Source organism: Triticum aestivum, chromosome 3A (genome assembly GCF_018294505.1).
Source record: "Triticum aestivum cultivar Chinese Spring chromosome 3A, IWGSC CS RefSeq v2.1, whole genome shotgun sequence".
NCBI lineage: Eukaryota > Viridiplantae > Streptophyta > Magnoliopsida > Poales > Poaceae > Triticum > Triticum aestivum.
In genome coordinates this window covers 52789790-52800750 of record NC_057800.1, presented here as the reverse complement: position 1 = coordinate 52800750, position 10961 = coordinate 52789790, and the positions used below count along the sequence as shown (strand labels likewise).

The following is a 10961-nucleotide window of genomic DNA, read 5'->3' as shown; positions in this document are numbered from 1 at the left end:
CTCTTTTGACTGTAGCCACAAAGTAAGACAGCATCTACAGTCCGGCGCCTCAAACATCTTTCAATGTCCGGGTAGATGACCCGTCATTTACCCGGTAAAAAACACATTCAGACAGACACCTCAAACGCCCGGGTTGATAGCCAATCATACCTTTTTTATGCTCTAGGTTTGAATCCTGTCGACTACACCTTTTTTGTGTGTGTACTTCACGTATTCACTAGACACTCTTGTGTAATCAATCAGATTCCTAGAGGATATGTTCTTTTACCTCTTTTGCATGTAGCCACAAAGTAAGAGAGCATCTACAGCCCGGCCCCTCAAACACCTTTCAATGTCCGGGTAGATAGCCCCGTCATTGACCAGTTAAAAAAACATTCAGATGAACACTTAAATCGACCTCAAACGTCCGGACTGACCGGCACCCACGCCTTTTTTTCTGCGCTTCAAGTTCGCATCCTGCAGACTGCGTCCTTTTTTTTTGCGAAATAGACTACGCCTTTTTTGTGTGTGCGCATTCACTACACTCTTGTGTAATCAATCATGTTGAGGACGGAGCGTCGACCCGTTGGCTAAAAATGCCAACGAGGGTTAACTTTTGGATTAGTCTCATTTTTTATTTTTGTAATCAATCATATTCCCGGAGGTTATATTTTTCTTACTCCCTCCGTTTCAGTTTATAAGTCCTACACGTATATCAAGATTGTCAATTTTATCATCCTAATATGAAGTATATAACACAAAAATTATACGTTTATATTGATTTTTTTTTATAATATATGACTTGTATTAGGTTGGTTAAATTGACGACTTAAGAATACGCGCACGCCCTGTAAACTGAGAGAGAGGGAGTACCTCTTTTGACTGTAGCCACAAAGTAAGACAGCATCTACAGTCCGGCGCCTCAAACATCTTTCAATGTCCGGGTAGACGACCCGTCATTTACCCGGTAAAAAACACATTCAGACAGACACCTCAAACGCCCGGGTTGATAGCCAATCATACCTTTTTTTGTGCTCTAGGTTTGAATCCTGTCGACTACACCTTTTTTGTGTGTGTACTTCACGTATTCACTAGACACTCTTGTGTAATCAATCAGATTCCTAGAGGATATGTTCTTTTACCTCTTTTGCATGTAGCCACAAAGTAAGAGAGCATCTACAGCCCGGCCCCTCAAACACCTTTCAATGTCCGGGTAGATAGCCCCGTCATTGACCGGTTAAAAAAACATTCAGATGAACACTTAAATCGACCTCAAACGTCCGGACTGACCGGCACCCACGCCTTTTTTTTCTGCGCTTCAAGTTCGCATCCTGCAGACTGCGTCCTTTTTTTTTTGCGAAATAGACTACGCCTTTTTTGTGTGTGCGCATTCACTACACTCTTGTGTAATCAATCATGTTGAGGACGGAGCGTCGACCCGTTGGCTAAAAATGCCAACGAGGGTTAACTTTTGGATTAGTCTCATTTTTTATTTTTGTAATCAATCATATTCCCGGAGGTTATATTTTTCTTACTCCCTCCGTTTCAGTTTATAAGTCCTACACGTATATCAAGATTGTCAATTTTATCATCCTAATATAAACTATATAACACAAAAATTATACGTTTATATTGATTTTTTTTATAATATATGACTTGTATTAGGTTGGTTAAATTGACGACTTAAGACTACGCGCACGCCCTGTAAACTGAGAGAGAGGGAGTACCTCTTTTGACTGTAGCCACAAAGTAAGACAGCATCTACAGTCCGGCGCCTCAAACATCTTTCAATGTCCGGGTAGACGACCCGTCATTTACCCGGTAAAAAACACATTCAGACAGACACCTCAAACGCCCGGGTTGATAGCCAATCATACCTTTTTTTGTGCTCTAGGTTTGAATCCTGTCGACTACACCTTTTTTGTGTGTGTACTTCACGTATTCACTAGACACTCTTGTGTAATCAATCAGATTCCTAGAGGATATGTTCTTTTACCTCTTTTGCATGTAGCCACAAAGTAAGATAGCATCTACAGCCCGGACCCTCAAACACCTTTCAATGTCCGGGTAGATAGCCCCGTCATTGACCGGTTAAAAAAACATTCAGATGAACACTTAAATCGACCTCAAACGTCCGGACTGATCGGCACCCACGCCTTTTTTTTTCTGCGCTTCAAGTTCGCATCCTGCAGACTGCGTCCTTTTTTTTTGCGAAATAGACTACGCCTTTTTTGTGTGTGCGCATTCACTACACTCTTGTGTAATCAATCATGTTGAGGACGGAGCGTCGACCCGTTGGCTAAAAATGCCAACGAGGGTTAACTTTTGGATTAGTCTCATTTTTTATTTTTGTAATCAATCATATTCCCGGAGGTTATATTTTTCTTACTCCCTCCGTTTCAGTTTATAAGTCCTACACGTATATCAAGATTGTCAATTTTATCATCCTAATATAAACTATATAACACAAAAATTATACGTTTATATTGAATTTTTTTATAATATATGACTTGTATTAGGTTGGTTAAATTGACGACTTAAGAATACGCGCACGCCCTGTAAACTGAGAGAGAGGGAGTACCTCTTTTGACTGTAGCCACAAAGTAAGACAGCATCTACAGTCCGGCGCCTCAAACATCTTTCAATGTTCGGGTAGACGACCCGTCATTTACCCGGTAAAAAACACATTCAGACAGACACCTCAAACGCCCGGGTTGATAGCCAATCATACCTTTTTTTGTGCTCTAGGTTTGAATCCTGTCGACTACACCTTTTTTGTGTGTGTACTTCACGTATTCACTAGACACTCTTGTGTAATCAATCAGATTCCTAGAGGATATGTTCTTTTACCTCTTTTGCATGTAGCCACAAAGTAAGAGAGCATCTACAGCCCGGCCCCTCAAACACCTTTCAATGTCCGGGTAGATAGCCCCGTCATTGACCGGTTAAAAAAACATTCAGATGAACACTTAAATCGACCTCAAACGTCCGGACTGACCGGCACCCACTATAGCAATAAACATTCTCTATCTGAGGAAGATACTCCCCCCATTCTTTTATACAAGGCCACAAACTCAAATTATACGTATCAACGTAAATTTAATGACTGGTTTCCAAGACAACTTTTTTTTTTCGTTAACCGGAATCATTAATACACCCGCATGCATGCAAGGAAGGAATGAAAAGGAAGTAGCACAGTGTTATTATGATTACATGCATGCAAGTGTAGTATTAAACAAGTTGCATGTACGAGGAAACACCATTAATTTTTGTCTCGATTATTGTTACTGTCTTTGTATATATGCAAAATGTATTTTTTATAATGATCTTGCAGGGTGTATCTGAGGGAGTACTGTTTCTTTGCAGGGTGTATCCGAGGGAGGTACTATCCAGCAACGTTTTTTCTACCCCTTGACACAGTAAAAAACATCGATGTGGCTAGCGCGAGCGGCCTCCCCTTCCTAGAGCCTTATTTATTGATACCATGCATATCTTTACAAACATTAATCACACTAAGTAATTAGCATTAAACAGTACAGAAGCTTCAGTTCTAAGATAACTCATTCTCCGTCACTATATATATGCGTGTGAATCTTCAGACGACTTCAACTAAGCCAACATAGAAACCATTTTCTCTGTAAAAGAATAGTAGCTTGGAAGACTTCAAGTAGCATCAGACAAACAGAGAGATGGCAGCAACGTTTCCTTCCATCGTGTGCAAGATCCTTCTCGTCATTGTAGCCATGCTTGCCCTCCTTTGCTCTGCCTGTAAGTCCCTCTATTTTCTCGAGATTCCTGCATAGCTTGAACCTTTTTCCTAAGAATTCCCTGTGCCGTAGACATGGCTAAGTGTTTCCAGTTAAATTCGGGACCTTTCAAGACCATCGAACTGATTGCGTGAATGCTCACCAAATAAATCTCGCTTGTAGATGCAAGAGACGCATCAGAATATGGGCAGTGTTTTTCCCGGCCTGAATGCAGCAACTACTGCAAGCAGCAAGGATACCACAGGGGAGGGGAGGTCATGCCGCCCAACTTCATGGACTGTTGCTGTCTCATATGAGCATTACCGTGTAATGTTCCATTTTATGTCTAAATAAAATAAAATGCTATAATAAAAATGAAATCTACAGATTGCATGCAAATCTGCCGAGAATTTTGCAGGCATTTTGGAATATATTCACATGAACCTCTGATTTAGGGCATGCCCAACGCCGATCCTCAAATCGTCTGCATCCATCTGGACAGCGTTGTCTGAACCGCGGAAACCATTCAACATGGACATGTATCGGCCCGCGACGCGGTCCGGACACGTTTTCAACATACACGTAGAAGTATGACACCCCGGCCCACCCAGTCCCCCATCCCGGTCCCATTTCCTTCCACTATGCCCCATCTCCCCCTTGCTTTGCATCTGCATCTGCATCCAGCACGTCCGTTGTCGCTGATGTACCTCTCCGATCGCCATAGAGGCATTGTTGGACGTCCGCAACCAGCACCGACGTGCCCGCTTGCCTTTACGATGGACTTGTCCACCCTGGAGCCGTTTGTATCCAGGCACACTCCGTCCCCCTGTCGACGACCTCCATGGCGGACACCACGCCTGGCAGGTGTTCAGTCAAATGCCATTGAGCTTATTTGAAATGCCATGTCGTCTTTTAAAGTACGAATGATGGTGAGCTACAGCTACTCGAGCATGGAGGATGAGTTGTTGTGCGATGTGTGGTTGGTTTAATTAATTGGGTATTTATCATTTATGCCACTAGTTGTGTCCCACTACTCAGTTTTGCCATTAGAAATTACACCTACTCAAAAATGCCATCGATTCGTGAGATGCTTGCTAAGAAATGCCATTAGATATCTAAAAAATGCCATAATTTTGTTAGATGTTTGCTCAAAATGCCATTAGACATTGCTATTTTCACGTCAAACCCATTGACCATGTTATATGACAAAAGTAAGTCTAGACCCACATGTCAGTTTTCTTTATCTCACAATGATAAGTGTGGCCCCATTTGCCAGGAGTAACCAAGCGAATAATTTTACAGGGAGAAAAAGAACGATGTTGGGAACAAGTGGGCCCCACACTTTATTGTAGTGAGATAGAGAAAGAGCTCATGTTGATTTATAGGTATTTATGTCATTATAACATGGCAAAAAAGATTTGAGATCACAATAATGATGTCTAGTGGCATTTTAAGCATGTTTCTAACGAAACGATGGCATTTTTAAGCAGTTGAAGTTCCTAATGGCAAAACTGAGTAGTAGGACACAACCGGTGGTATAAATGATAAAAATCCTTAATTAATTACGACTATATGTGACGCAACACCTTAGGCTGGTCACAATGGGCAAGAACATTAAGCTAGTAACTTACACACTTCCCTAGACTATGTTACTACCTCCATAGTGGGTAGGAACATCTATGTAGTGTCATGCAACGATGTATTTATTAGGTTATAGACTCATTGTTTCTTGGAGTGTGTGATGTTCCGGTAACTTAGCTAGTTACCACAAGCACCTCTCTCTTCATTAAATATGTGCCACATAAGCAAAGTTGTATTGGAGTGTGTGATGTTACTCCTAAGTTCCTCCCCATTGTGACCAGCCTTAACCCTTCGGTAACAGCTCGACGCTTCATTCACGCTTTTGCCAGCTGTCGTTTGTACTACCAGCCACTGTAATGCCGCTGAAATATGGTGTGAAGAGATAAGGCTGGTCATAGTAGGGAGTAACTTAGACTAGTGTCATATGCATGACACTAGTCTAAGTTACTACCCCCATAGTGCAAAGTATCTTAGTAGTAGTGTCATAGTTTGTTTCATTTATTGCCTTATAGACTCATTTTACCTCGGGAAGCGCTATGTTACAGTAACATATTATGTTACTCCAAATACCTCTCTCCTCATTAAATACTTGCCACATAAGCAATGGGATGTGTTAAGTTATTGTTGGGTTTCGTAGTGATTTCAAAATTTTCCTATGCACACGCAAGATCATGGTGATGCATAGCAACGAGAGGGGAGAGTGTGATCTATGTACCCTTGTAGATCAACAGCGGAAGCGTTGACGCAACATAGAGGAAGTAGTCGTACGTCTTCCCGATCCGACCGATCCAAGCACCGTTACTCCGGCACCTCTGAGTTCTTAGCACACGTACAGCTCGATGACGCTCCCCGGGCTCCGATCCAGCAAAGCTTCGGGGTTGAGTTCCGTCAGCACAATGGCGTGGTGACGATGATGATGTTCTACCGACGCAGGGCTTCGCCTAAGCACTACAACGATATGATCGAGGTGGAATATGGTGGCAGGGGGCACCACACACGACTAAGGAATGATCACGTGGATCAACTTGTGTGTCTAGAGGTGCCCCCCTGCCCCCGTATATAAAGGATCCAAGGGGGGGTGCGGCCGGCCAAGGGGAGGCGCGCAGGAGGAGTCCTACTCCTACCGGGAGTAGGACTCCCCTCCCGTTCCTTGTCCAACTAGGAGAGGTGGAGGGAGAATAGGAAAGGGGGGGGGGGGCGCCCCTCCCTCCTTGTCCAATTCGGACTAGGGGGAGAGGGGGCGCGCGGCCTGCCCTGGTAGCCCCTTCCTCTTCTCCACATTAGGCCCATAAGGCCCATTAACCCCCCGGGGTGTTCCGGTAACCCCCCGGTGCTCCGGTTTTATCCGATACTTTTCCGGAACCCTTCCGGTGTCCGAATATAGTCGTCCAATATATCAATCTTTATGTCTCGACCATTTCGAGACTCCTCGTCATGTCCGTGATCATATCCGGGACTCCGAACTAACTTCGGTACATCAAAATGCATAAACTCATAATAACTGTCATCGTAACGTTAAGCGTGCGGACCCTACGGCTCGAGAACAATGCAGACATGACTGAGACATATCTCCGGTCAATAACCAATAGCGGGACCTGGATGCCCATATTGGCTCCTACATATTCTACGAAGATCTTTATCGGTCAGACCGCATAACAACATACGTTGTTCCCTTTGTCATCGGTATGTTACTTGCCCGAGATTTGATCGTCGGTATCCAATACCTAGTTCAATCTCGTTACCGGCAAGTCTCTTTACTCGTTCTGTAATACATCATCTCGCAACTAACTCATTAGTTACAATGCTTGCAAGGCTTTATGTGATGTGCATTACCGAGAGGGCCCTGAGATACCTCTCCGACAATCGGAGTGACAAATCATAATCTCGAAATACGCCAACCCAACATCTACCTTTGGAGACACCTGTAGAGCTCCTTTATAATCACTCATTTATGTTGTGACGTTTGGTAGCACACAAAGTGTTCCTCCGGCAAACGGGAGTTGCATAATCTCATAGTCATAGGAACATGTATAAGTCATGAAGAAAGCAATAACAACATACTAAACGATCGGGTGCTAAGCTAATGGAATGGGTCATGTCAATCAAATCATTCACCTAATGATGTGACCCCGTTAATCAAATAACAACTCTTTGTTCATGGTTAGGAAACATAACCATCTTTGATTAACGAGCTAGTCAAGTAGAGGCATACTAGTGACACTAAGTTTGTCTATGTATTCACACATGTATTATGTTTCCGGTTAATACAATTCTAGCATGAATAATAAACATTTATCATGATATAAGGAAATAAATAATAACTTTATTATTGCCTCTAGGGCATATTTCCTTCAGTCTCCCACTTGCACTAGAGTCAATAATCTAGATTACAAAGTAATGATTCTAACACCCATGGAGTCTTGGTGCTGATCATGTTTTGCTCGTGGAAGAGGCTTAGTCAATGGGTCTGCTACATTCAGATCCGTATGTATCTTGCAAATCTCTATGTCTCCCACCTGGACTAGATCCCGGATGGAATTGAAGCGTCTCTTGATGTGCTTGGTTCTCTTGTGAAATCTGGATTCCTTTGCCAAGGCAATTGCACCAGTATTGTCACAAAAGATTTTCATTGGACCCGATGCACTAGGTATGACACCTAGATCGGATATGAACTCCTTCATCCAGACTCCTTCATTTGCTGCTTCCGAAGCAGCTATGTACTCTGCTTCACATGTAGATCCCGCTACGACGCTTTGTTTAGAACTGCACCAGCTGACAGCTCCACCGTTTAATGTAAACATGTATCCGGTCTGCGATTTAGAATCGTCCGGATCAGTGTCAAAGCTTGCATCAACGTAACCTTTTATGATGAGCTCTTTGTCACCTCCATATACGAGAAACATATCCTTAGTCCTTTTCAGGTATTTCAGGATGTTCTTGACCGCTGTCCAATGATCCACTCCTGGATTACTTTGGTACCTCCCTGCTAAACTTATAGCAACGCACACATCAGGTCTGGTACACAGCATTGCATACATGATAGAGCCTATGGCTGAAGCATAGGGAACATCTTTCATTTTCTCTCTATCTTCTGCAGCGGTCGGGCATTGTGTCTGACTCAACTTCACACCTTGTAACACAGGCAAGAACCCTTTCTTTGTTTGATCCATTTTGAACTTTTTCAAAAATTTGTCAAGGTATGTGCTTTGTGAAAGTCCAATTAGGCGTCTTGATCTATCTCTATAGATCTTTATGCCTAATATGTAAGCAGCTTCACCGAGGTCTTTCATTGCAAAACTCTTATTCAAGTATCCCTTTATGCTATCTAGAAATTCTATATCATTTCCAATCAGTAATATGTCATCCACATATAATATCAGAAATGCTACAGAGCTCCCACTCACTTTCTTGTAAATACAGGCTTCTCCGGAAGTCTGTATAAAACCAAATGCTTTGATCACACTATCAAAACGTTTATTCCAACTCCGAGAGGCTTGCACCAGTCCATAAATGGATCGCTGGAGCTTGCACACTTTGTTAGCTCCCTTTGGATCGACAAAACCTTCCGGTTGCATCATATACCACTCTTCTTCCAGAAATCCATTCAGGAATGCAGTTTTGACATCCATCTGCCAAATTTCATAATCATAAAATGCGGCAATTGCTAACATGATTCGGACAGACTTAAGCATCGCTACGGGTGAGAAGGTCTCATCGTAGTCAACCCCTTGAACTTGTCGAAAACCTTTTGCGACAAGTCGAGCTTTGTAGACAGTAATATTACCATCAGCGTCAGTCTTCTTCTTGAAGATCCATTTATTCTCAATTGCTTGCCGATCATCGGGCAAGTCAACCAAAGTCCATACTTTGTTCTCATACATGGATCCCATCTCAGATTTCATGGCTTCAAGCCATTTTGCGGAATCTGGGCTCACCATCGCTTCTTCATAGTTCGTAGGTTCATCATGATCTAGTAGCATGACTTCCAGAACAGGATTGCCATACCACTCTGGCGCGGATCTCACTCTGGTTGATCTACGAGGTTCAGTAGTATCTTGATCTGAAGTTTCATGATCATCATCATTAGCTTCCTCACTTATTGGTGTAGGTGTCGCAGAAATAGTTTTCTGTGATGTACCACTTTCCAATAAAGGAGCAGGTACAGTTACCTCGTCAAGTTCTACTTTCCTCCCACTCACTTCTTTCGAGAGCAACTCCTTCTCCAGAAAGTTTCCAAATTTAGCAACAAAAGTCTTGCCTTCGGATCTGTGATAGAAGGTGTATCCAATAGTTTCATTTGGATATCCTATGAAGACACATTTCTCCGATTTGGGTTCGAGCTTATCAGGTTGAAGCTTTTTCACATAAGCATCGCAGCCCCAAACTTTCAGAAACGACAACTTTGGTTTCTTGCCAAACCACAGTTCATAAGGCGTCGTCTCAACGGATTTTGATGGTGCCCTATTTAACGTGAATGCGGCCGTCTCTAGAGCGTATCCCCAAAACGATAGCGGTAAATCAGTAAGAGACATCATAGATCGCACCATATCTAGTAAAGTACGATTACGACGTTCGGACACACACCATTACGCTGTGGTGTTCCGGGTGGCGTGAGTTGCGAAACTATTCCTCAATTTTTCAAATGTACACCAAACTCGTAACTCAAATATTCTCCTCCACGATCAGGTCATAGAAACTTTATTTTCTTGTTACGATGATTTTCAACTTCACTCTGAAATTCTTTGAACTTTTCAAATGTTTCAGACTTATGTTTCATTAAGTAGATATACCCATATCTGCTTAAGTCATCTATGAAGGTGAGAAAATAACGATATCCGCCACGAGCCTCAACATTCATCGGACCACATACATCTGTATGTATGATTTCCAATAAATCTGTTGCTCTCTCCATAGTACCGGAGAACGATGTTTTAGTCATCTTGCCCATGAGGCACGGTTCGTAAGTACCAAGTGATTCATAATCAAGTGGTTCCAAAAGTCCATCAGTATGGAGTTTCTTCATGCGCTTTACACCGATATGACCTAAACGTCAGTGCCACAAATAAGTTGCACTATCGTTATCAACTCTGCATCTTTTGGCTTCTACATTATGAATATGTGTATCACTACTATCGAGATTCAACAAGAATAGACCACTCTTCAAGGGTGCATGACCATAAAAGATATTACTCATATAAATAGAACAACCATTATTCTCTGATTTAAATGAATAACCGTCTCGCATTAAACAAGATCCAGATATAATGTTCATGCTCAACGCTGGCACCAAATAACAATTATTTAGGTCTAATACTAATCCCGAAGTGAAAGTGCGTTATATCGACTAGAGGGGGGTGAATAGGCGATTTTTATGAAAGTCTTCAAAACTTGGGAGTTATGAAGACAAACAGTGAAGATTATGCCTATTACTATGCAGCGGAAGTTAGATTACACTAGGCCAGCCATGGTCATGTATTCACAGAGTGAAAGCACAGTGAAAAACAGCTTCAGTGTAATAAGGATCAAGTGGGAAGAAGTTATGAAGCCACACAGATCATGCATTCACGTTGTGAAGACAAATGATAAAGCAAGCATGCAATGACTTCACAATAAGTAACAGCAAGGGAAGGAAGTGAAGATGAAACCAGTGACTCG

The 10961-nt window shown here is 42.4% G+C and overlaps 1 long non-coding RNA gene across 1 annotated transcript; it reads left to right on the top strand.

Moving 5' to 3' along the window:
• Nucleotides 1-3586: 3586 nt before the first annotated feature.
• Nucleotides 3587-4100, top strand: LOC123057842 (uncharacterized). Its single transcript, XR_006426980.1, has 2 exons — nt 3587-3747; nt 3909-4100. It is a non-coding gene; the product is annotated as an uncharacterized lncRNA (long non-coding RNA).
• The last annotated feature ends 6861 nt before the right edge of the window (nt 4101-10961 follow it).